The sequence below is a fragment of the Octodon degus genome, unplaced genomic scaffold (genome assembly GCF_000260255.1).
Source record: "Octodon degus isolate 3935 unplaced genomic scaffold, OctDeg1.0 scaffold00070, whole genome shotgun sequence".
Taxonomy (NCBI): domain Eukaryota; kingdom Metazoa; phylum Chordata; class Mammalia; order Rodentia; family Octodontidae; genus Octodon; species Octodon degus.
In genome coordinates, this window is record NW_004524646.1 from 1,390,846 (window position 1) to 1,417,084 (window position 26,239).

Genomic DNA, 26,239 nt, shown 5'->3' on the forward strand with positions numbered 1-26,239 from the left:
ATGGGCCACCATGCCTGGTCTTGGTGGCTGGCTCAGTGTGCCTGGAGGCAGGGCTGGCACAATATGCAATACTGGGGATCGAACCCAGCTCCCTGCGCTTGTCTAGGCAGATACTTACTGAGCTATCTCGCTGGCCTTCTTTTTGAGACATGGTCTCTCACTATGCAGCTGAGGCTGGCCTTGAGCTCATTTTGGATCCCAGGCTGGTCTCAAATTCACAAGGATCCTCCTGCCCAAGCCTCCTGAGTGCTGGGATTTCAGGTGCACACCACCACGCCAGCTAACCTATTGTTTCTTTTTCTTACTTTATTTCATTCACAGATGTCCCAGAAATGTGTCAAATACTACTTATAACTATGAATGTGTCTGTAATTTCTGAATTTTTGATGTTGCACTGTTCGGTATCTTTCTTGCTGAAAATTTAACTAAAGGTGGTGTCTATTAATACTTCATAAAGCTCTGTACTGGGGGGAGAGAGAATCCCAACGTGCACAAAGTACAAAACACATGGGACATACAAACTCCCCAGCTTATACACGAATAACACCAGCCTGGCTATAGGAATTTCAAAAAGCCAAACAAGGACCCTGATGAGTTCAATCCTTCTTCTCTGGATAGATAAATTCATCACGGCCATGTACCTGCTAAGAACTTCACTACAAAAACGAGGGCACCACACTATAAAAGACTGTCATTTGCCGAGCAACAGAAACACGCAACAGTGTGATGAAGCTGTCCAGACCGTGGATACTGTCCTCCTCTTTTCAATACCAGTTCTTTGCATACACTCACAATCCTAAAATTGTGTGAGCAAATTTCAAGGAGACTAAATGGTAGAATCAAAGATGCATCCTAACCTGCCCTTTCCAAGCCTTTTTCAAAAAGTTTAAAAGGCAAGATGACTTGAAGCTAGTAAATATAACAGGAAGAAAAATTCACTGTTTGTTATTCTTGTATAAATGAAAACTCTGTTAATTTAAAAGTTCCAGTGCCAGTAGAAGACTTTAGGAGAGGGAGGAGCAGGGAGCCAGCGCTGGCTCTGCGCTGAAACGACAGTCTTCCCTGGGCCACCACCTCTTACAGGTGATCCAACCCCTGCAATGATGATAATAGTGGTAATAATGCTTGACGGTGGGTAATGAAGGCGCACTGGGCCTGACTTACGCAAACACCCTTGCTTAGGTTACCGCCGGCCACCTAGTGCCACTTTATCTTCTGGTTGTCCAGTTACTCATCTATTTTTAAATGTCCCAATATGATCTTATCTAATTGGCACATATAATTCGATCGCTTTATTTCCATAACTAAAAGTTGCTAAAGTACCTACCCAGGTAAAGGTTATACAGGGTAGGTACAAGGCAGAAGACCACCAGTGAGTCTTTTGCTTTTTTTAAAAAAGGGGGGGCGGGGAGGGCAGGGAGATGGCTCAGTGGAATAAGCACTTCCCTGGCAAGCGTAAGGGCCTGAGTTCAATCCCTGGTTCTGCAAAAAATAAACAAATAAATAAAATAAAATCGCAGTACCCAGGTGTTCTCCGTATAACAAGGAGATTGAGGGTGTTGTGCTGTGTTGTTCTGCTCTGTTTTGCTCTGCACCAGAGACTGAACCCAGAGCCTCCCACATGCTAGGCAAGCACTCCATCACTAAGTGACACCCCCAGTTTGGACACCGAGTTACCTGTTCTTTAAGGAGTAGCCAGCCACTGGCTACAGCAAACCTGGGATCCACCTCTCCTGCTGGGTCTACAGGGCCCTTCTTAAAGTCCTGGGTTTTGGATTTAGCTTTTAACTACTAGATTTGGAAATTTTCTGACCCATCTTTTAAGAATAGACTGCCTTTCTCATGCCTCTAAATTCTAGCACAAGAATTCCAACAGTAAACAGCATCCTTCAGTGCAGAGTCTGTGAGTAAATGTATCCACCACACTGCGGCACCACGCGACAAAGACAGATCTGAGAACTGGGCACAGTGGCACAGCCTACAGTCCCAGCACTCGGGAGACAGGAGGACCGCTGTGGGTTGGAGATAAGCCTGGGAGCTGCAAAACTGAGCATAGGGCCAGCCTTAATGGCGTAAAGAGACCCTGTCTCAAAAAAAAAAAAGGATCTGAAACCACGCAGACCCAAGCAGGGGAAGCTGAACCCAGGGCCTTCACACTGCACTACATAACCAGCTCTTTTTATTGTTTTCTTTTCAGGGAGGGTCTCACCAAGTTGATCAACTGCCCAGGCTGGGCTGGAACATGGGATCTTCCTGCCTCAATTTCCTGGAGTGCGAGGAATGCAGGTGTGTACCCCTCACCCAGCTGCAAGAGATTCTTTACATTTGGCGAAGTGCTGGCTAAGACCCGGACGAAGTGCCAAGAGCGTGACACGGCCGTGCCCAAGCACGCTGGAGGGTGGTAGAGAAGCAGGAGGAGGAAGGACAGGGGTCTCCCAAGGCCAGCTGCAATCCAGAACTCGAAGGAAACAGGGTTTATGTGGGGCCAGGAACACAGAGAGAGCAGGGAGAAAGAAAAGGGTAGGACAGAGAACAAATAAATCCTGTGATTCGTGGGTAAAGGGGCCAAGGGAAAACATGCAAGGAACAGAGTTCACCCCAAAATTCAGGCTGACCCAGCCCTAGGCCACCACACCGAGCACATCAACAAGGGACACAGCCTAACCCTTCTAGGACCAGCAGCTGTCTAGAGGCACACAGCACCAGGCTGCTGCTTCCCAAGTCTGCCGCTGTGGCCCGGGCTTAATCTCCCAGAGGCCTATTTCAGAGCACTGAAAAGCCAAATGGCCTCAATCCTCGGCGCCACCATCACATCCCGTTCCTAGGAGGTCAGAGGGGGCAGCGCCCACCACAGCATCTGCCCAGCTGAGCACTGAGGGCAGAGTGAGAACGGAGAGGAACCGTAGGGGGCTTCGGCAGGCTACAGGCACAGGAGGAGGGCTCATCCCTTCCTGGAACCCTCTCAGCAACCCAAGGCACAGCACACACAGGACGGATCTCCACAGCCTCATCTCAGGTTCATATGGCTGCCAACATCACAGGCTGGCACATCTATGGCCAACAGGAGGCTGCCAGAGAGAAACTCCACCAGGGTTAGCAGCTGGCTGACCCCCTGGCTTTGCACATACTCGGCAGATTGCCTTCACCATTCGGTTCTTCCTGAACCACACCTTGGGAAGGTTCTCCAAGGGGTCACAGATCTACCTCCCCAGGGAGGAGGGGGACAGGGAAATCAAGGACTGGGAGCAGAAAGACACACAGATACCTACCAGCAACACTGTCGGATCATGCTTTAGTTCTTAAGTATGTTCGGAGAGCCTATAGAAGATTGTCGAGGGGGGCGTCATTTTGGAGCACTGGATAAGCACAAAGACCTGAGTCCAAACCCCAGTACTACAAGGAACAGGGGTGGGAGTGAGGGGCCACTCTCTCAGGACCCTGCTGAGTGACCTGACCTAACAGTCCAGCTCACAACTCAGGGTATCTTTTAGTACAAGTGATAAAAGTAGTATCAAGCACCCACAGCGATTCCACTGACACTGAGAAGCAACCATGTGACAAGCGCCCTGAGAAGCATGTGACAGGACTTACTTCACTTAATTCTCCCAGCAAACAAGAAGGTAGGGTGTACTATTACCTCACAGATAAGAAAATTATGCCCCAGACTGGTTCTCCAGCTTATCTAAGGTTAACACAAACAGCATGACACAAAAACCTGTACACCCAACATCAAAACGCTTGCAGGAAGACACTACCATTACACACGCAGCAAGATGCAATAAAACCATATCGCGCATCTCTAAGTCCAAGGATAGAAATGTTTTGTTTGGATCACCCACTGCACTGGATGAAGTAATGCATACCCTAAATGGGGCTGCCACACACAGGGATCCTGGTCTGAGTACACACCCACAACTCCTTTAATCGGTTCCGGTTAAAACTGAAATCAAAAGTTGATATCATTGTCACTCTAACAGCTCTCCATTTGCGTTGCAGTCATGTGACCAGTTGGCCATACAATAGCAGCTTCCTGTTTGTATTCTAAGTTTCAAGTCTCTCAGGTGGTCCTCCACCAACTGGCTAAAGGTACTTGAGATTTTTTAAGGCCATTTATCTGGTTTTTTGTTTTCTTTTTTTGGTGGAACCGGGGATTGAACTCAGGCCCTTGCACTTGCCAGGGAAGCACTTATTCCACTGAGCCATCTCCCCAGCCCCAATAGAAAGAGTCAGGACGGGGGCACGCTCCAGAGCCCGGCGTGGAGACCGTCGCGCTAGGTCGCCGCCTTTTTAAGGCCATTTGTAGCCACAAAAACACTGAAGGAGTAAGGGCTTGCTTTAGAAATCACAAGCATGAAAGCCTGGACTCAAACATGGGACTCCTGGATTGTGCACATGGGAACACCTAGCCAGCCAGAAATACAAGCCCAAGGTACAAGCGCGTGACCTAGAAGACGTTTACAGGGCCAGGTGCCGATGTTCCCACACCTGAATCCAGGGCTGGGCTACGACAAACCAAATCCCGCGTGGTGGGACGGCTGGCATACACCTGTGCGAACACCAACATTCTCCTCCCCCGCAGACAGGGGCCACATGTTTCTGAACTCGCTTGCCAGGAACAAAGTTCCTAAACTGTTCGTGTGTTATCGTCAGAGAAATTTTTTAAAGGGGATAAGCAGGGCAAGAGCTTAGATGTGTTCTCAAATGAACGAGAGAAAGCTCGAGCCCAGTATTCTTTCAGAATTATCTACACTGGATTCATTTGACAAGAGAGACAGCCTTACTTCGCGTTCAACTCTTGGGACAGGTCTCCATGGCTTGTTTGGCCCCACATACCATAGGGATGCCAGGACTGACATAGCTGATAGATCAAGTCCTTCTAGGTACCAAATCAGTACTTACTGATGTCTATGGAAGGCACTATTATTGACCTCACATGAGATAACAGAAAGAGGTGCACTATGAGCAAAACACACAGTAAACGCTTAAATTCTTTTAAAAAGTTATTACAGTAAAAGTCATTTGAGGGCCGGCCAAATAGCTCAGCGGATTAAAGCACCTACAAACAGGTGCAGGGGCCAGGGGTTCGATCCCCAGATCTGTCCCCTGGGCACGCTGAGACAGCAATTGAGACTGGGTGTGGTGGCACGTGCCTGTAATTCCAGCTCTTGGGAGGCTGTAAACAGGTGGATCACTACAGGTCTGATCTAGTAGTGAGGCCCTGAACACCCTGTAGACCCTTCCCTAAAATACAGGAAAAAAAAAAAAAGTCACTTTGCCGTTAATCCCCCTTCAGATGAAACACACCTATCCCATCATTCTTGCAATTTCTTTCTTTACAAGGTATGATCAAAAACATGGTGAATGCCGCTGCCATGTGGAAATGCAGGCACATTTAAAAAAAAGTTATGGCATATCTTCACCCACTTTTTTCAACAGATCTGGCACCATGCGGTCTCTGGCTCTTCCTCAAAGGCAAACTGACTACGAAAGGTAAACATCTTTGAATCAATTCAGGAGATCAAGGCAGCCACAAGAGTGAGACCAAAGACACTCAGGAAAGAGGAGGGAGGGAAGCTATGAGGCTCGGCCCCGTGGCTTCATCCTTTGGGGGTGTTAGCTGCATCTGCTACTGGGGCCCTTACTGAGCACCCAGAAGCTCAGCCACCTTCCTCTCTGGATTCCACAACCCGGCTCCTCTCCCTGGCACACCGTGGGGGGAGGGGGGAAGAGTGCCCTGGCACAGTCTGAAACATCTTCTCTCAGGGCAAGGGTGCCATCACCTGTGCCCACTGCTGTGAACGACTCCCTCATCAAACTCTCATGTCCTTCCCTCTGATGTGCCATCTGTCCCACTGGAACCATGTGACTGACAAAGTTACAATCAGAACTGAGTGCCCTAGACTGTTACTCTTAGAATCTACATGTCACAAGGTGTGCGCAATAATTCCTTCACAATTACCCCAAGTCATAGGCAGAAAGAAAATAAGTGGGCCATCTACGCTTCCACAATAATGGATGACACGACGGCACACTCCAGGGACAGAAGCCATTTTCTCAAAAAGTGAAGTAAGCTTTCAGACATGAAAACTCGATTACAGAACGCGAGAAGTATGTCATTACTAAAAATACTCTAGAATTCCTTTCTAAGCACATCAGCACTGATTACCATGTTCCAGAAGCACTCTAACCACAGATACAAACTGTAAATAAGACAGCAGTGTAGGAAAGGGCACCCATTGGACAAAGGCTGATTTAAACTAAATCTTATCTGAAATACTCTAGGCAGCAGGGACAGACCACACACTCTGAATTCACCTACTCTAATAGAAATCCCATTCAAACTTTAGGAGAACTGAACCCCTAATCTCTTCCTGAAGATCAGCTGTATTTTGTGCCAGGTCAGAGTAACCCATAGAAAATTACGTCAAGACTGAATTTTCTAATTTAAACACTACAAAATTAGGCATTTAAAAAAAAAAAAAAAAAAAAACCTCCAAGGAACGAACAGGATACAGTTGAGGGGTGGCATAACTCATGGTTTTTTGTTTTTTTTTTTTTTAAGATTATTTATTTATTTATTTATTTTGTGTGTATGTGTGGCCAGCTCAGCCCACCAGGGGGCGGGGCTGGCTGGCATGTGGTGCTGGGGGATTGAACTGTGGTCTCTGTGTTTTGCTTAGCTCAGCTTGTTCTAAGTAGGTGCCTTAGACCACTGAGCCATCTCACCAGCCCCATAACTCATGTTGATATTCTTTAATCACAAAGGAAACTTTTAAATCCAGTGTCAGTATTACCACATTACAAACAAAATTTCCAAAGGCTTTTAACAAATTAAATATGATATATATAAATTTTCCCCTTTGTTGGTACTGGGACTCGAACTCAAGGCCTCATGATTGCTGACCAGGCACTGTGCCACTGAGCTAAACCTACAAAGTGTGCTTCAGTCAGGGCTCTGCAAAGAATAAGGCTGCGGCACATTCTCCACTACCAAATGATTGAGAGTGGCTTATCCTTGCCTGCCAGTGAACCTCACGTCCCTCTGGTGCAGTGTTAGTTGATTTCCCAGGGTCCAGCCTGTCCACACAGGTCCTGGACTTACAGCATTTTAGAGGAAGTATTTTGCAACAGGTGCTGAGGGAGGGAGCACACAGGCAAGAATGTCTTTCTCTTGGGAAACCAATATCTGAATACAGTAACTGCAGCCCTCTCGGCGTGAGCCTTCCTAGGCAACACACCACCGGGGTGTAATTCCACACTTACTTGTGTGGCTATTTGGTTCACGTCTCTCTCCTTGGCCAACACATAAGCTCCGTGAAAGTAGGAGCTGTTTCCACTTTTGGAAACTCATGGCCCACAGTTGGTGCACCCAGTACCCTACTGTGTAGTAGGTTCTTAAGAGATTTGCAAATCACTCAGACCACACTTTGCATAGCGAGACTGAGAGGGAAAAAAATGAAAAGCCTGATCTTTCACTATATTTAATTTTCATAAAGTTTTGACTTTGCAACTTCTAATGATCTCACTATTTCAACAGTGGATCAGATCAAAGGTTAAGAAATACAACTTAAAATAACAATATATGATTCCATGCTGCTTGGAATGGATTAAGGGCCTGACAACACCAAGTGTTGGATAGATGGAAGAGCAATGGGAACACCTACAACTTGTTGGCAAAACTGTAAACTGTGCAACGACTCTGAAAAACACTACAGCAGTTTATTCTTATCAAGTCAAACATGCACTTATTGTACAACCTGCTGATCCCATTCCTAGACCTTTCCTCTAAAACGCAGTGCTGCATCCACACAAAGACTTGTACAAGAATGTTCAGATCGGCTGTATTCATAATATCCCCCTAACTGGAAAGAATTCACAGCCCACCAACTGGCTCCTGGATAAACTCTTTGTGGTATGTCCATAAAATGGAATACCACTCAGCAACAAAAGAACTCGGTACTGGTTCACAATGTCACATTTTTGTGGGAGTGGTCACAGCCATAATCACAGCACTGGTTGCGGGGGAGGATGCTAAGGCAGAAGCTCCCTGAAAATTCAACACCAGCCTGGTCTACACGGTCAGCTGAAGGCCGGCGTGGAGTACATAGTGAGACCCTGCCTCGGTGACCCCACAAAACAGCACTTATTTATTTGGTACAGGCTCTCGCTATGCAGCTCAGACTCGTAGTGATCCCTCCTGCCTCAGCCTCCCCAGCTCTGGGAATGCCAGGTTTTGGTGGTCAGCACAGGCACCCAGGGTTCCAGGCCTGCACAGCATGCGGTACCAGGGACTGAACCCGGGTAGACCACTGAGCTATCTCCCCAGCCCCCAAACATTTTTTACTCTCAAAAACAATGTGCTGAGAAAACAAACCGAGACACAAAAGCATATCATTCTATGATTTTGTTAATATGTAATTCTAGAAAAGACAAAACCAATCTATAAAGAAGTTACATTTGTAGTTCCTGAAGGCTAAATGTAGGCTCCAGGGAACTTTTTTGTGATGAAAGTGACTCGCATGTGACTACAGTCATTTTTACAGGGGTGAATACCTAAAATTTAAAATATATTCTATGAGTACACTTAGTTATGTATAAATTACATACAGATTTTACAAAAACACATCAATTTAAAATTCTGAAAAAGCAAGCACCCTAACTAAGGATATAAATTGGCAACATTACTTCAAGTGCAAAGAATTCTTTTCTGCAGCTTCTGCACACAATTTAAAGGCTAAAGAAAACACGTTCAGGGGTGTAAAGATAGCCTGAAAGGGTGTCATGGACTAAAAGTAGGATAACAGAGTTATTAGTACAAAGGCACAGAACAATGACCCCAAAACACTGAATCAATAAAGCCCTGCAAACCCACAGTGAGCCACGGAGGGGGATTTGTGGGCCTCCACTAGAGTTAACTATTGCACTAAACTTTTTCTACAAAAACAACTCATTACGATTACATTTTAGGAACTATCGGCTAGCAAGAGAAAGTCGCCACTTACAATCGCCACTGAAATAACTTCAGCAAGAACCACCAGCGGGCATGCCTGTGGTATCAGAGCCACCCTAAGGCAGTCTGCTGAGTACAAAAGGAGAAGCACACCTTCGGTGGGGAGACCTCACCCCCTCACCTCAGCCACAGTTCAAAAACCAGTGACAAGATGGTGAGGTGTGGCAGTTGACCCAGGGCCCAGAACTGCCCAGCACTGCTGAAAGAAGCTTGACCCTGAACCAGTATCTAGATGTCACTTTCAGAGGACATAGGGATGAGCTGAAAAATACAAGAAAATATTCACCCAAGTTCAGGAGGTAGGCAAATCCCACATTATATAGGAATGTATGCATCGATTGGCAGTACCCGGGACTAAACCCTGGGTCTTCTTGCTAGGAATCTATCTTCCTGGCCCTTCTTCGTTTTTTCATTTTGAGACAGGGTCTCTCTGTGTCAAAAGTCGCTCGGGCTGGGCGGTTGGTCCTGCAGAGATGCTTCAAAGCTTAATTAAAAATGTCTGGGTCCCTATGAAGCCGTATTATACCCAAGTCTACCAGGAGATCTGGATAGGAATGGAGTTGATGAGCTTCATTGTTTATAAAATCAGAAGTGCAGATAAAAGAAGCAAAGCCTTAAAAGGTTCAAGTCCTGCGCCTGCTCACGGTCACCATTAACCAGCTCTCGGGTACCCACGAGATGAAGCCTCAGTCTGCCTGTAAATTTAAGCAAGCTGTGTTAGATGGGAGCACAGAATGTCACTGTACACCTCCATCAGCAGCGTTTACTCTGCGGCATGAATAAATGCACCTGTGAGGTGCACCACCCAAAAAAAAAAAAAAAAGTCGCTCGGGTGGGGCTTGAACTTGTGATCCTACTATCTCAGTCTTTTAGAGTGCTGGGATTACAGGCATGCCCCACCACACCCAGCTTCAGGGGGAAAAATGTTTTTAACTAATGTAATAAGAGGGATGGGAAGATTATACCAGACTAAACAGAATGAAAGGGATTTAAAAAAAAAAAAGTTATAGTGCCTATATCTTCACTGATCTTAGTTTTTAAGTAATAATCAGAAGTTATTAAAGACCATGGGAAGTTCTGTAGAAATCTGAATACAGACTAGAGAGGTGGCTTATGGAATTATTTCAACTTTTCTTCGGTGGAAAAGCTGTATCATGGTCACACAGAAGACCACTAATGCTGAAATTTTAGGGGTAAAGCGCCATCTTTCCAACTTTTCTGTATGTCAGTTTTTGCATAACGAAAAAAGGAGAAATGCAAACAAGCAGAAGGAACACAACCACGGCGTGGAAAGCTTTATCCTAGGCAGAACCAACCCCCCACCTATTATTCTATCTATCCTCCTGGGTGACGGGATGCCCTGTCCTCAATACACCACCATGCCGTTCCACCCACTCAAGTCCTAACCCCCAGGATCTCAAAACGTGACTGTGGTCCTTTATTTAGAAATAAAGTCTTACAGAGATAATTAAAATGAGACCATTCGTGTAGGTCCTGATCCAATCCGATCTTGCCCTTATGAGAGGTCACTTGGGACACAGAGGGAAGGCCGCGTGCAGACGCCAGGAGAACGAAGGCAAGGAAGAGAGGTCTGGAAGAAACCAGCCTTGGCAGGTGGCTCTCCGACTTCCAGCCTTCAGGTTTGTGCGTCAGTACATTTGCAAGTTAAAATCCCCGCTACTGTGCCCCCCGCCAACTGATATAACAGAAATGATTTCCTGGAGAAAGTGGAAGACTAGACCCCAAACACAAACGTTGGTAGAGGCTCTGCTCCCTCGCGCACGTGCGCGTGATCCACCCATCGACAAGGAAACCCCAGGGTGGCGCATGCGTGCAGGGTGTGGGACCCGAGAGAGCCACCGAGCCACCCCGAATGACTTCCCGTCTGCGGCATCAGCTGGGAACACCCAGACTTGCTGGAATTGCAGGCTCGCTCGCCCATGCACCCACAGGACCGCTTGTCTCCGAGCCAGCCACGTCTGGGGACATTCCTGACAGCCTTGGCGGCATCCTGGGAGAGACACTTAAAACACACAAATCCGCCTGCTGCATGTGATCAGACTTTAGATTTTTTTACAGCTGAGCTGAAAGGTTTCAAATATATTAAAGTCATTTCTCCTTAAAATAAAAAATAAAAAAAAATACTCATGCTTATCATCATGAGAGGGGACACTTTATTTCTTTAATACCTTTTCTACTTTCTTAGACTGAAAGAAAAATGCAAGTAAAATTGGTAAGAAAGGCAAAGAAAGTACGATCTCATCAGGCGTCTTTACTCATATGGTCTGAATCACATCCTAGTTATGGGAACAGCGAGCAGTTCCACAGTCTCAGCGTGAGTGCTGGGCGGGTCTCAGCAAGTTCCCAAAGCTGGGCATGGGGGGCACACGCCTGTAATCCCAGCACTTGCCAGGCTGAGGCAGGAGGTTTGTTGTGAGTTTGAGTCCAGCCTGGGCTACAAGGGACCCAACCTTGGCAGGAAGGAGCTTATCCAAGTGCACACAGCTGCTGGTCTGGCCCAGCAGAGAAGAATGACCATTCCAGGGCGCTATAAACTACTGAGTTTATTTTAAAAAAAAGGAAATTTCCCACAACAAGCTTAATTGAAATACAGAAGAAACTTTCCCCCACATCACTGCCTTCATCCTTTGTGGACCCCTAAGGCCTCTCTCTGGAGCCTTATCCCTGCTACATCCTATTTTTCTGCACACCAAGCTCACTAGGAGTTAGACCTTCAATCTCCCCCAAAGCTCGCGTATCAAAGGCTTAGTCCTCAGAGTGTCACCTTTACTAGATAATGGAAACCTTTCAAGGTTGGTTCTTGGGGTGGGGGACACAGAAGGTTGGGTCACTGGCAATGTGGGACCCTAGAAGGGCGCTGTGGGATGCTGCTCCCTTCCTCTCTGTCAATTTCACTTTCTGGCTGTAAGGTAGAGCATCTGGCTCTGCTAGGTACTCCAGCCAGAATCGCTACAGCCCCAAAGCACAGAGCTGACCATGGACTAAAGACTCCAAATCCATGAGCCACAATGAACCTTTCCTCTTTCTACATAAGGTGATTAGCTCAGGTTTATTTTATTATAGTGACGGAAAGCTGACTCATAAGTCTCAGCTCTTTACCATGTTAAAGTCAAAAGGCAGCCAACCTTCCAACTTCCTAAGGACAACATTCAGGTGGAGCCCTGTGGTGACAGTACTGCCCAGTGGACTCACAAACTTGTCCTCCTGTGAGGGGGATTTGAATTTCTCTGCTTCTGAATCCTGCCCCATGAGCAGGTAGTCACCTGCTCCTCACTGGGTTCGCTGAGGCTACATACCCAGATGTCACCCTTCTCTAAAAAAATGGTACTGAGAGCATCATCAACCCGATGGCCCACAAGCAGGGCCCTGATGGCTTTCAGAGTTGTCACTGCATCACTTGCCCATGAGAACTCGAGGTAAAATCAGCCCTGAGATGGCCAGAGCTCTACATGCCAAACTGCATCAAACTCAACAAGAGCAAAGCTGCCTTCTAAGAGAGTCCATGCAAAGGTAGCTGACCAGCCGTTATCAGATACCGCTGATGAACAGCAGTAAGTCTCTACTGTGGACTGTTCCCATGATTCCTGAGGCAACTCATAGAATGATTACACTTCCACCTTCCTGAGAGTACAATCACACGGACAACTGATGTGTTTTGAATTTCACAAAGCGCTTCCAACAACACCAGATGACATGACCATTACAGCCCTCGCCATCTATCTTCACCACTGCCCATACCCATGAAGCACACGGCCAAGTTCAGCAGCCCACCTGAGTCCAGGAACGGCCTTGAGAGGTGCGCTTGAGCGCATGCAATGTCAACACTGGCCAGCCCTGCACTGACCCTCTCAACTCCTCAAGCTCTGCCTGTTATCTCTGCAGCCCACACACCCCTTGACTAGCAGGCATTCTCTCTAGGTGACCCTCAGGGCCTTGAGTTCACCATGACCAGATCACCACCCAGCGCCTCCTCCAAGTGAATCATCCCTTTGCTCCCTACCATTCTCCCCTCCTGCTTCCCACCACGCATGTGTTCCCAGGCCCCTCCCCTCCCCTCTGAGCAGACTCACACTCCTCCTACCACCACCCAACACCCATCCAAGTGTATGGCATCAATCTCCATGACAGTAGGTCTGATGCTGCCTGCCCCTTTCTACTGCTGCACCAGTCCAACCAGCCCTTACAGTACCTTCCTGGACTCTACCATGTCACCTCCCCTTTCCTGATGCCCCAATCATCACTGCCACCACCTTCTGCTCCTTGCACAATCCAAGCCTTCAACAGGTACATGAAGCACCCTAACTCCTAGGTATAGAAGTCAAGCCCCTCACCACACAGCAACTTCCCATCTTTCCAACCTTATCTCATGCCAGCCCCTTCCCCGGCGCCCACGTTCTACATTCCAGCAGGTTCCCCTCCAAACACATCTGTGTCCATCAGCATCTGCTCAAGTGTGCCACCACGCCTGAACTCAGTCACAGACTCAGTATGCCCTAGGGCGGGGCCTGTGCGGCATGTGGTGCCAGGGATCAAACACCAGCCCCTGCACTTGCCTAAGCAGGCACTTAGTCCGCTGAGCTACCTCGCCGGCCCTGACAAGTGGACTTTGGACACAAAGGATCTTGATTCAGATTCTGCTCTGCTGCTTCTTGGCTGTGGCCTGGGACAAGCAACCTCCCTGTCTCTTTGAGCATTCATTTCCTTGTGTATAAAAGGGAATCAGTAACCACCTACTCTGTAGAGTGTTCAGATCAGTAAAGCCCATGAAAAATACCTAACAGAAGGGCTGGGATTTGAGGCCAAGAAAATGTGGGCAGATCTTTGGAGGTCACCTTCACCAAGATACATAAAAGACAGGGAGGAGAATCATCACCAGGAGGAACGGTGCCCTGTTGAATCCAGAGCAGGAGAAACAGGGGGCACACTAGATGGTAGCCCCTGTCCAACACCCTTGCCTCAACACCCTATTGCTTGGAACACTTGAATAGTTTTGTATATTTTTTTCTTTCTTTGTCTTTTTTGGCTACAGTCAGTACCATCTGTGAATTACACCGCAGAGGCCAGGTTCTCAATAATCTGAGCTAGACCTTAGGGATCCTGAACTAAACATATGTACCACAAAAACATAAAGTAGGTGATATGCTTTCACCTACTAAGTGGAAAAAAGAGGCCTTTTATCAAAGTCTAAATGTTTATGTACAGAGAAATGTCAGGTCCTTTCTACGACATGTGACATGCAAAGACAAACAGCCATGAGGAGCAACATGCTAGCATTTGAGAGCGCACACACAGTGTGTGATTTTTAAATAAAAATTTGCCGTAAGTGTGTTAATTTCGTAGGGCTTCCATAATAGGTAACTACAAACTTAGAAGCTTAAAATAACACAGGCTGGAAATCAGAAAGCAAGGAGCCGGCGGGGCCACGCTCCCTCACAAGGTTCTCACACCTCTTCCTAGCTCCTTGGAGCCGCCCAAGATCCATGGCATTCCCTAGCAGTGGCTGTGTCACGTGGCTGTGCATCTTGGCCTCTATGGTCACATGGCCTTCTGCCTGTATCTGTGCTTCTGCTCCTCTTTTTGGAAAGACACGAGTCCCTGGATGGAGGGCCCAGTTCAGCACCACACGACTTCACCTGAGCTATTCATAACTGCAAAGACGGTATGTGGAAATAAGGGCATATTCTCAGCATCCAAGTGGATATGCACTAGGGAGAATGGAAGAGTTCTTCAGGCCACTACAGTGATGACTGAAGAAAATCAGAGAAATTTCCACAATCATTAGAACGACAAGCGCCTTCAAGGCAATCTTCACAGTTGTTAAACACACATCTTCTCTGACACCAACACCAACAGACAGGTGGTGGCTTCCAAGTGCCACCAGCAATGGTGGGTGAGGGACATGGAACAGTGACTCGATGATGAATTCTCTCTCTCTCACCTCCAAAAAGCTCACTTGGCAGAAGAGGAAACACCTGTGAAATGCTCAAGCTGTATTTCTACTTAGTGGAAGGCTCAGGACCGGACTTTAGAGCTCCTGTCCCAAACCCAACACCCAGCTCTGCCACAGATACAATGAGATGTTTCATTTCCTGTGTGACAGATCTGCTATGGATTGTGGGCAGACACTAAAAAACAGCGGAGGCCTTTCACACACAACTTGGTTTCACCAACTGGAAAACCATTAGTTCCATGCCTACCAACAAACCAGAAGTGAGCTCTACTCATATTGAGGCCAGCTGCAACAGGAAGAAACAGAAAGAATGAAAAGAGACCAAGACAAACCCAGGCTACGGCTCCATTGGTAAGGACCCAGCCCAACATTGGTGGGAATGTTATGGAAGACTTCTAGAAGAAGGGAGTGTTATCAAAGTCTAAAGGAATAGAAAGAGTAAGGTCATGACTATCACTTCCTGAATTATAGTCAAGGTAACACACCAGCTGTAAAGTATACGTACAGCTTCAAGTTCTGTGGAGAAATGGCCCTGCAATAAATTCTTTCTACAAACTGGTAAATGAGGATGTCCTCTGTCCGGAGCTGGGATTTTACCAGGGAAGCAGAATTATATAACCTGCAGAGTTTCTATTTTTGCCTTGGCTGTCAGAGTAGTTAATTTCAAAGAATAGATTAGTTTAGGAAGTTGGAATATTTGTTTTCTCCCTCTCTACAGGTTTTGTCTACTTTCAATTTTCACTTTAGCAGTCTGTTTGCAACACATAAGTCTTGCGACAACCCTTATTAAAAGGAGATGGGCTGTACATTACAAACACATTAGTAAGAAATATTGGCCAATGTTTACATACAGGGCCCTGGAAATCTACAAGCTTTAACTCTATCATCTTGAACTTCAGTTAGCTTGCTCACAGCTATTTATTTTCCCGAAAGCCCAAATCCATCAACTTCTGAGAAAAAAAGGTGGTCTAAAACAATTACTAGTAAAACTGAGTCCAAGACAAAGAAAAAATTTCTCTCTGAAAACAAAGCTGGGCAGGGGTGGGGGCAGAAACATTTCCCTGGTCTCTTAAATTTAGCTCCAAGAGGGAGGAGAAAGCCAACAAGAGTAGGCTGCTTATTCAGGTACAAGCCAGCTTTACTCACTGAGAGAGAGAGGAAGGGAAGGAGAGGCAGCGACTCTCAGAGGGTTTAATATCCAGCGACAGCAAGTTGGAGCCTCCTTTGCTTTCCTTAGCTTGGCAAGGCCCCCCAACAGGCTCAAGGTGGGAACCCTCACTGCTGGCACCCACGAAGCAGGGGAGTGTGGGAGAAAACTCACGTTCTTGACCCATCCTTAGGTGATTTAGGTGTCTGGAGGTGTCTGGGCCTGCAAAATGTCACTGTGGATAACATATAAGGTAAGAAACCGCCTCTGACATCACAAAGTACATCCAGCACCGCACACCTCCAGGAAGTGCCTGTTCTCAAGGGCCACACTATGAAGTCATGCTTCTAGTCCAGACACTGCTAGACTCCGGGGACCTCAACACTGTACTCAACCAACCTCCCTCCCGAAGTGGTTATCAGAACCAAAAGATTCGACATGTAAGATTAAGTGAGATCCTGTCCAACACACTGTCAGTGCCCTGGTAACTTCAGCTCGACAAACTGTTACCTAATTACAGCAAAAGTTCAGCACACTGTGTTAGTCAGCTCAGGCGACTGTAAAGAAATGCCACAGATTGGGTGGCTTACGAGGGACGTCTTTTTCTCCCAGTCAGAGTCTACACGATCCAAGATCAAGGCGCTGGCAGATTTGGCTCCTGACAGGGATTCTTTTCCTGGCACCAGGACAGCAACCTTCTCGCTGCGTGCTTCTGTGGCCTTTCCTGGAGTGTGTGTGCAGGGCAGGGAGAATCTGCTCTCACCACCCTTATATAAGCAAAAAGGCCCCCCTCCCTCTAAGGCCACCAACCCAATCTGATGAGGGCCCCAGCCTATGGCCCCACTTAACCTTCATTCTAAAAGCTCCATCTTCAGCTATGGTCGCCCTGGAGAAGATGGCCGAGCACATAAATCTGAGAGAGTTACATTTCTGAGGGACACTACGACAAAGGAAACAACATCAGTATGACATTTACTGAGCGTACTATCACCCAGGAATTGTACTAGTTCACTTAAGCCTTAAACAATCAGGTGAGTTATTCTTATTCACGCATCTGTGATTTGAGGATAATCCTTAACGGCGATGAATGTGCTCAAGGACAGACACACAGCTAGCAAGTGGTGACACAAAGATTCAGACCTTGGTCTGTGACTCCAGCCTCCACGCTCCTAAACGTCATCTGCACTGCTCCTTATTCCATTACCGGCAGTCAGACTTTATGGTAAAGTGTATTATAAACTGCATGACAGACTATAAATGCCAAGGGCTGGAGAGAGATTAATAAAATCAGAAGCAGATTAGATTAAGGAGATGGGCTCTAAATGGAGCCCTTAGGAAAGAGCAGGCTGGGGGCCTGTGGCTTACAGAAAGGGAAGGGGCCCAGTAAAGGCAGCAGAAAGAGGGGACGCCGCAAGGTGGCTTCGGCAGCACAGGGCAGGCAGGGCACGCCTGCACATGGGAGCAGGCACTCCTGAAGCAGCAGCCTGAAACAACACAGACTAGGGTAACAGCAGGCCTGAAGAGGCTGGGAAGTCAGGGAGGGCAGGGACCCACTTCTCTGGCTAGCAGAACCAGCGGGAAGGTTGGACAGCAGGTACAGCCATGACAGCGTCCAAAGACAGGAGGTGAAGCCCGAGGAGGGCAGGGAAGGCTGCCCTGCTCACTTCAGAATAGAGGGACAGGGCAGCCACACGCCACACGTAGGGCCAGAAGCTGGGGCTGGGCATGGCTGGAACCTTCCGGATTCACACCCAGAAGGCCAGGAGAACGAGAGTGCCACACGCTTACCAGGCAGAACTTCGGAGGCCAGCCCCCCACTCCCACCCTGCTCCAGGGTGAGGCACTGTCCTCCAATCTGGGAGAGAATAAGCAGGAAGCCTGGATTTAGAGCAGAAAGATGGCAAGAAAAGGCACAAACACAGCTGGTGGAGAGCCTCTCCGAGGCACAGCAGGCAGGCTGTAGGGGTGGCACACTCCCATAATCCCTGCACGCTGGAGGCTAAGACACAAGCTGGATAACAGGTTCCAGCTCAGCAAGAGTGATTCAGGTAGACCTGTCTCAAAGAAAGAAAAAAAGGAAAAGAAAAGAAAAGAAAAGAAAAGAAAAGAAAAGAAAAGAAAAGAAAAGAAAAGAAAAGACAGACACAGTTGGTCAACAAACAAAAAAGAGCTGGGGATACAGCTCAGTGCAAAAGCCCTAAGTGCAAGCCCCAGTACTGGGGATGCAGGCAGGGAGGAGGAGATGTCTCAGGGGCCAACTGTGAAGGAGGGAGGACAGACGCAATGACAGGATGGACCCCAGACACAGCGCAGGAGACACAGCTGTCAACAGTGCTGGCGGAGCCCTGACCACACACAGTGCCGGGCCACCAAGTGGTGTCCATCAGTGGATCCTAGAGAAATGGGAGGTCCAAAGTCATGAAGGCCAGACAGAAAATCATGAGAAACTGGAACACTGGACGCTCTGGGGGAAGAAGCAAGGTGAGGTGGGAAGGACAGGCGCTGAGGAGCCGACGGTCTGCCTTTCTGAAATGCAAACACTGAAGCGGGGACTCCAGCAGGCAGAACGGCGGTCCAGGGGGAAACACAGAATATCCATTTGGGATTTCAGAGCAACCCTTCCCCTCCCCCTGTCCTGCTTTCCTGAAATGCGCAAATGTCAAAGACCTGTGTAAAGGAGTAGCCCTGTTTCAAAGCCTTCAACCATCAACAGCAAACACACAAAAGGAAGACTATAAATCTCCAAACATCCTCAACCTTATCACAACACTTCCCCAGCAAGTCAGATGTGCTCTTTCATCTTGTTCTTTCCTTCACACCCAAGGACTTCCACAAGCACCCCACCAAGAAGAAAGACGCCTTCTTACACCATTTCCATCCCTTCCCCAACTGATGTGTGTAGATCGATGCTTTCTTTAATAACTCTTACTATTAACCTTTCTTTTGTCATTTTCATTTTGCTAAAACAGGGGCAAAGTACATAAACAATTTAAATGGTTACACAAATAAAACATACACAGATGGAAACAGCGTTCAAAATTATCTATTGGTTGGTCTGGACCATGGCAGAAGAGCCAAGCATATACATTTGTCGATTATACACACACAGCCAACTCTGCCCTACAAATAGTGGCCAGGAGGCATCGGTGGGTCATCACAGCAAACCCACCACAAAGGATGCACAACAATGACACAAGCTGGTCGTGGACCTCTAACTTTGGTTTCCAGCAGAGGGCTGGGCACAAGGAATACTGATGGCCTTCCCAACTGCACAGCTGTATGAAATAAAGACCTCTGCTTAATTGTGTAAACCCTAAAAAACCCCTGCAGGGGGAATGTTTTTGGCCATGTACTTCAATAGTGAGATGGCTAGATGTTTTCTTAAGTAAAGAAAACTGTTACTTTAAGAAAATGATAAAGCAGCAAAATCCACTAATATATTTTTCAATCAGGAGACTATGTTCAGGGATTTTCTCTAAGCTGCTTTTTTTCTTAAAAAAAAGAAAAAAAAAAGAAAGGAAATCCCAACACACAGAGCAGACAATTTGCTTTTTCTTCAAACTGACAAGCAGTATCATTTTGTATTGGATACTGGAGAATTCTTATTATTGAATGTGCCTTTATTGGAGGGGGGAGCCTAGCAAAATAAAATATCAGGTGTTAAAGAAAATAAAAATGGCCCAAGGAAGCTCCAAAGTAATTGAATCCACTTGTACAACCAAAATCTCCAGGAACCCTGTGAGCTTTGAGCCTCCCCTGCTGCAGCCCTGAGCAGCTGCACTAAAAAACTCCTTACAAATCTGAGCCCCCCAGCCCTGTTTAGGGGTGGGGACACCTCCCCAAAGCCAAGGCCAGACTTCCATTGACTTTAGTTCCTCTCAAAAGCTCCAATACTCACTACTTAATGAAAGTCACTGAAGAAAAGGAACACCAAGTTCAGAACAGATGAGCTTGAGACAGTGTAAGGAGACAATATTTCCAGAAGGTTCTCTCTCCAGCCTCTGGGATTAACCGTGCATCTAGAAGGCCTGTGTATCGGCAGCTATATTTACTTTCTTCTTTCTTTTTGAGATAGTGTTTCACTCTATTGTTCAGGCTGGCCTTGAGCTCACCATGTAGCCCCAGACTGGCCTCAAACTCAATACAGCAATCTTCCTGCTTCAGCCTCATAAGCCCTGGAATTACAGGTCTGCGCCACTGTACCTGGCTGTATTTATTTAGTCTCCAGGGGCCAACTGTGGAGGGTAAAACTCAGGGACAGAGGATCACCTTGAGCCCAAAGCCCATTACCAGCCCCCAGCCAACCTTGGCTTTTAAAGAGCAGGGAGCAAGTCTCACTTCTCAAAAAGCAGCCTGGGTTAAAGGACACAACTGCCTCTAGATAGAAAGGACATGTTATTACATCAGAGAATGGAAGACACTCCACAAAAGTGCCTTCAGATGCTTAGTAAAACTGAAGTCATGCAAACACTGAGTCATCGCGAACAAAGCAGCCAATACATGAATAATTGCAAAGGGATCCATCCATCTAGTCACTCTGCTTCCGTATCAAGAACTCATCTGCCTTGGGTATTCATGGCTGTATAAACTGGGTCTTGTGATCTCAGGTTCCATCTAAAGAGGTCTGCCTGAAGAGCATGCAACCCAGTGGAGGAGAGCCACCCCCACCCTCGGGCCAAGGTTGAGAGAGGGTCTAAGTAAGAGACGCTGGACACAACTGCACCAGGTAGTACCAAGTCAAGCCGACATCCGAGTAGCAAGAACCACCTCCCAGGGCTGGGGCAGGGAGCTCCTTCTTGGGCAAGCAGGGCACGGGCCAGAAACGGGGGAACAGGCAACAGGACAGTCCTACAAAGGGGGAAACCTGTGCTAAGAGGCTGAGAAAAGGACCAGGCTACACCTATAAACAACCCGAAGAGGAAGTAAAAAGTGGGAGCTGAGAAAGTCCAGGATGTGAAGAAGGCCACCTTCCCAAGCATACATAAGACTGATGTAAGAGTAGCTAAATCTGTGTTATGTAGTACTAGGGATCGAACCCAGGGCCTTTGCACTGACCCCTCCCCACGTGCTGAGCTGTGTTTTGTTTGCCTTTGGGGAAACAAGGCCTCACTAAGTCACAAAGTTGCAGAGTCAGCAAACTTGCGATGCTCCTGCCTCAGCTTCCTAGAGCACTGGGATTAGCGATGGCCCACAGCCGCCTTCTTTCCCTTGAATGCCAATGCAGTCAGGTTTCAAACATATTCAATGAGCGGACCACGGTTAGGAGTGAGACGTGTGAAGCACAGGAGACAGACCTGAGTGGCAGACCCCGAACTATCACCAGCTCCCCCTGGGCGGCTGCAAACACCCTCAAAGCCGCAGTGCCTGCTCTGGGCAAGGACGCTGGTCATCTCCTCACACCGCACCACCTTTCTCCCCTGCAGTCCTAAAGTCTCTCAGTGGGGATAGAAATTCATTGCTGTTCTTTGTTTGCTATCTCTGTTTCCCAAGGCTGCTACATCAGAATGCCACACGAAGTGGGCAGCCGCAAAGAACAGACATTTATTTCCTTACAGACTGAAGGGCCCGAAATCTAAAATCCAGGTGTCTGCCCCCACCTTGCTGCGCCATTCTCCCCCCACTAGTCTGTGTCTGTGCCTCTTCTCTGTAAAGACATGATTTCATTAGATTAAAGACCATCCTAATCCAGTATGACATCATTTTAAACTTGATTGCTTCTTCAAAGACCCTACTTCCAAATAAGGTCACATTCTCAGGTACCAGAGATTAGAATGTCAACATATCTTTCAGAGGGGCTCAACTCAGCCGGCAGCTCTTGCTTAGGCAGATAAATACAAGGCACCAGGAAAAATCCAACAACAAGGTCATGTGACTAAGCTGTCATTTCCCCCCCCCCCTTTTTTTTTTTGGTCTCTTTTGAGACTGAGTTTCACTATGCAGTTCAGGCTGGCCTTGAGCTCACTTTGTAGGCCAGGCTGGTCTCGAACTCACAGTGAGCTTCCTGCCTCAACCTCTCCTGAGTGTCAGGATGGCAGGAGCACACCACATGCTGGTCTAAGCTGCTGTTTCTGAACGGATTATTTGAGAACCTTCATGACGGTTCCCAGAATATGAGGGCAAGCGTTGTCCTCAATCTGCCACAGCCGGGTCATAAGCAGAGGTCCCCAACAAACCATCACACCTCAGCACCAGGATCAACAAATGACACAAAATAAGCCAACCATTTTACACGGGGGGGGGAAAAGAGCAGCCAGGATTGCATTTCATCAAATTCAACCACTGCTAACAAAATAACCATCTGGCGATAAATCACACCTGCAGAGCCCGTGAGCTTGTCCCGAATGAGGCAGAAAAGAGGCAGTGACAGCCACCGAGGGACAAGCGTGGAGGGGAGAGGGCCCAGGGATATGACCTGTACAGGGCAGGAGCTAGGGGAGGAAAGAAAAAGGAAATCACAGGAAGCGCAATGCCCATACCTCACTGAGGTGCTCCGAGCTCTGTGATAACCAGGACTGCCTCACCATGAGATGCGCAGACAGGAGGGGAAGGCACTAGTCCTCCGGGACGGTCCCGCCCTGAGACGTCTGGTCAGATGCACACCTGGCTAAGCAGGCCAGCCGAGCCTTGTTCCACTGTCTTCCACCTCACAGGGCGAGCCTGGGCTAGATGTCCCAGGGCTCTCCCAGCCCTGGGGACAAATCCAGGCCCCTTGAGGTGGCATTCAAGACCCCACAGCCCAACCCCGCCTACTTTCAGACATCTGTTTCCCTCTCTAGACCACAGGAACCCACTGTCTGGAGAGAAGCAAAAATAACGATGTCTCAGATCTCGGCTCAGTAGCTGGTCATATCATCTCAGCAAGTCAGTGAGCAGCTCTGAGCCTCAGTTTCCCCTTCTGCAAAAAGTATACAATATCTACCTTACAGCTAGTGCAAAGACTAAAGACCATGGACACAAATGTCCTGTACAACTCCAGCAGGAGCCTACCGCAGGCCGTGTGAATATGTCACACTTGGTATCCTCTCATAGGTATTGCCACCTCTGGGTCCAAGCCAGCTCTGATGACCTAAAGAACTTTCTCTTTCCCCATCATCACCAGCCCCAGCTGAAGCCATTGTTAGCTAAAGAACTGTGTTCCCTCGAGGATTCCTCTTGTACCTTGTGGCTTTCTCGTCTGGAGCCCCAACCTATGGAATTCTGACCACTGGCCAATCCCTTGGAAAATGATACTTGGTAGCCTTCCTAGACTATTTTAATTTTCACCTGGCCTCCTCCACCAGACTTCTGTAATCTTCTTGTATTCCTAGTCCCCACCCGTGAGCATTTTTTCTCATTTTGAAAATATCGGTATGATGCCACGGGCTCCTACGCGACACTTAGCAACAATTATTACCCAACCTCCTGATTTTGAAAACTAAGACAAGATGTGCTGGATAGCTGAGATTTATTCCTGTCCAGATCGAGGGCTACAGTTCATAATTTCTGGCAATCATGCAACCCTGTGATTATGAGCAATTTGAGGGCAGCTGACAGGAACAAGTAGCCACCAAAGAAAAGCTTTACTTGTTTGGGAACTGGTGCCCCAGATCTAAGGGAATGAATGAAGGAGAGATGAAGCCACCGCGGACAATGTAAACACGCACAGCAGCTCAGGATAGTCCCAACGTTCTCTGGCGTGCTCAGTCCCATCCCTATTGAGATAGTCTACGGTGTTCACTGCGACAAGAAGGCACCAAGTCCTCAAAAGTTCCTGATTATTTTTATTTTCAGTAGTAAAATGATTTCAAAAAGATCAAAGACTCCACAGAAGTGCTATATGATAGTATGTTTCAAGCCCAGCCCAGCTCTACCCTGATGAAGGGGTGTTGAAAGTAGGGGGCAGCAGGCAGCCTCTGTTTTACCCACAGTTGAACAAACGACCCAGGAAGAGCATGAGTCTGTGTCTGCTATGATGACAAGAACACTGTATAGATGTGACTGTGTGGACAGCTGGACACTGGGGCAGGTGGGGGGTCACATTCTCACAGGAGTTGGCAATGACATTCTAGCTCAGCAAGTCACTGGTGGAAGGGGCAGAATCAAGAGCCACATGGACAGAGAGCTAGGCACAAAGAGGAATGTGCACCGGTCCCCAGCCAAGGCAAGGATGAGCACACACGTGGCCACAGAGGGGCAGAGGGGCCACTCCATGCACCTCTGACCGGGGACTATGCTCTATTGCTTTTTGTCCCTGGTCGGCTACATAATTATTATGTCTCTGCGACAAGCATTCTTTTACTGAAGGCAACTGAGGTGGCTTTTTCTTGCAACCAAAGACGCTCTGATCACAGGTCTCTCCATTAAGCTAAACTAAAAACATTCCTCCAGGAGATCCTTCTTATAATCTATTTCAACTGACAGCAACTACTTTGGTCTGATTTATTACCACTCCAAGCCTGGCCTCTGCAAGAGGAGGGGCTGCAATCTCTTTCAGGGCTGGACTGATTTTACACCAGCAGGGCCAGCGTGTGCAGCCCCACCCGACACATCTAGTCTAGTTTGGTCAGCTTATCCATTCCCAGAAAGCGAGGAAGCTACCACATCAGTAACTCCGTTGCTAAGGCAACTGCTTACTTTCCATATCAACTGCAAACTCGTTGCTATGGAGACACATATACAAGAAAAATTTCTCTCTCCAGCCAGGGACCAGATGGCAGGGAACTCACAGAAGTCCTGGGGTAGGGGGCTTTATTAAATGGGATGTTTACTGGGTGGATTTCTCTTGTCTTTTCAGAGATGCAACAGCCCACAACACGTTTAAAAACTGCATTCTCGTGACAAAAATCAAAAAACTCAAAGAAATACGATAAAGGTTTGACTTCGCCTCCTTTTTGACTGAGAGGTAATCCAGAAATCCCCTTTTAGTTTCCACCATCTATGCGCTGTGTCCCAGATTCATAACTCCACCCCAACTTCCTATTGAGCTAAAATCTCACATACCAAACTCTCTACCTGATGGCTCCATTTAGATCTTCAAAACCTACCTCGAATTCAACATGGTTAAAAGAGAATTTTGCTGTAACCTCCAATCTCTCTCCCAACCCAAATGTGCACATTCACCTTTGTCTGACCCTTGTCCTGAATGAGGCCGTAGAATTTCCTTTACCTCTTTCCTGCACCATGAGAGAAAGTCTCAAGAAAAGATATTCCTCCCTGGCGCCTGCACCCCACCTCCACCCTGTGGGTGGCTCCCTGTCACCAGCTAGCCCCAGAACCACTCGCAACAGCACCTGCACTCCACAGATGCGAATGGAGCATGAATGGACCACTGTTAGAATGGCTGAGGCTGCTGCTTTTGCGAGGGCAGAGTTTATATTTTGACTCTGCAAACTGTTCAGTCCTTCCTTTAAATGACTCCATCGAAGGGAGACGTGGAGGAACCTGGTGTTTGATGAAGGCTCCAGGGAGCGCTTAAGGTGACTCTGTGCCACAGTTCTGGACTTTGACTCCCAGACATTCCCAACTGTTTTTCCTCCCACTCTATCCACAATCTCGGTCAGCAGTCACATGACTTGGCCTTTCCTTTTTTAAAAGAAAAAGAAAAAAAGAAAAAGCACATGCAAATGTTCTGCTAGCTGGGTGTTTTCTAATGCTGTTAGTTAAGTCATTTATTAGTCCTGCCCCTAAAGAAGGGCTCGCACAGCCTTCTAGGAGGCACTGCATGGAGCTCCAAAAAGAAGGAAGCACAGAACTTGACCGGGGCCCCCAGGGGACCACACACTCACACCCCAAGTGAGCAGGCAAAGGGGAGAAGCAAGGGCTCCTGAAGGGCCTCCCCCTGGCAGCGGCGCCTCTCTCTGCCTGTAGTTACTGCCTCCTGCTGGGTTCATACACGAAGGTACTCAAACATTCAAAAATCAAAGACTTCATTCTGTTCTCAGAACTGCCCGCAGTCTTACCTAGCAAGCCATCAAGTTATTAGAAAAGGACTTTAGACGTTACTATCTTCAACCATGTATTTTCTTGCTTTTCTTCTTATCATACATGGCACAGGCTACATCTTTACCTCTGTCAAAGTACTGCTTTTGAAAATACTAAATGCAATTTAACCAGTGTACTGAGAAGCAAAATA

At 47.6% G+C, this 26,239-nt stretch overlaps 1 protein-coding gene and 1 pseudogene across 6 annotated transcripts in view; one reads left to right on the plus strand and one right to left on the minus strand.

The window, feature by feature from the left end:
• Positions 1-26,239, minus strand: part of Foxn3 (forkhead box N3) — a 440,054-nt gene that overhangs the window by 197,790 nt on the left and 216,025 nt on the right. The gene's annotated exons all lie outside the window — the stretch shown is intronic.
• On the plus strand, positions 9,484-9,819 carry LOC101589958 (annotated as a pseudogene).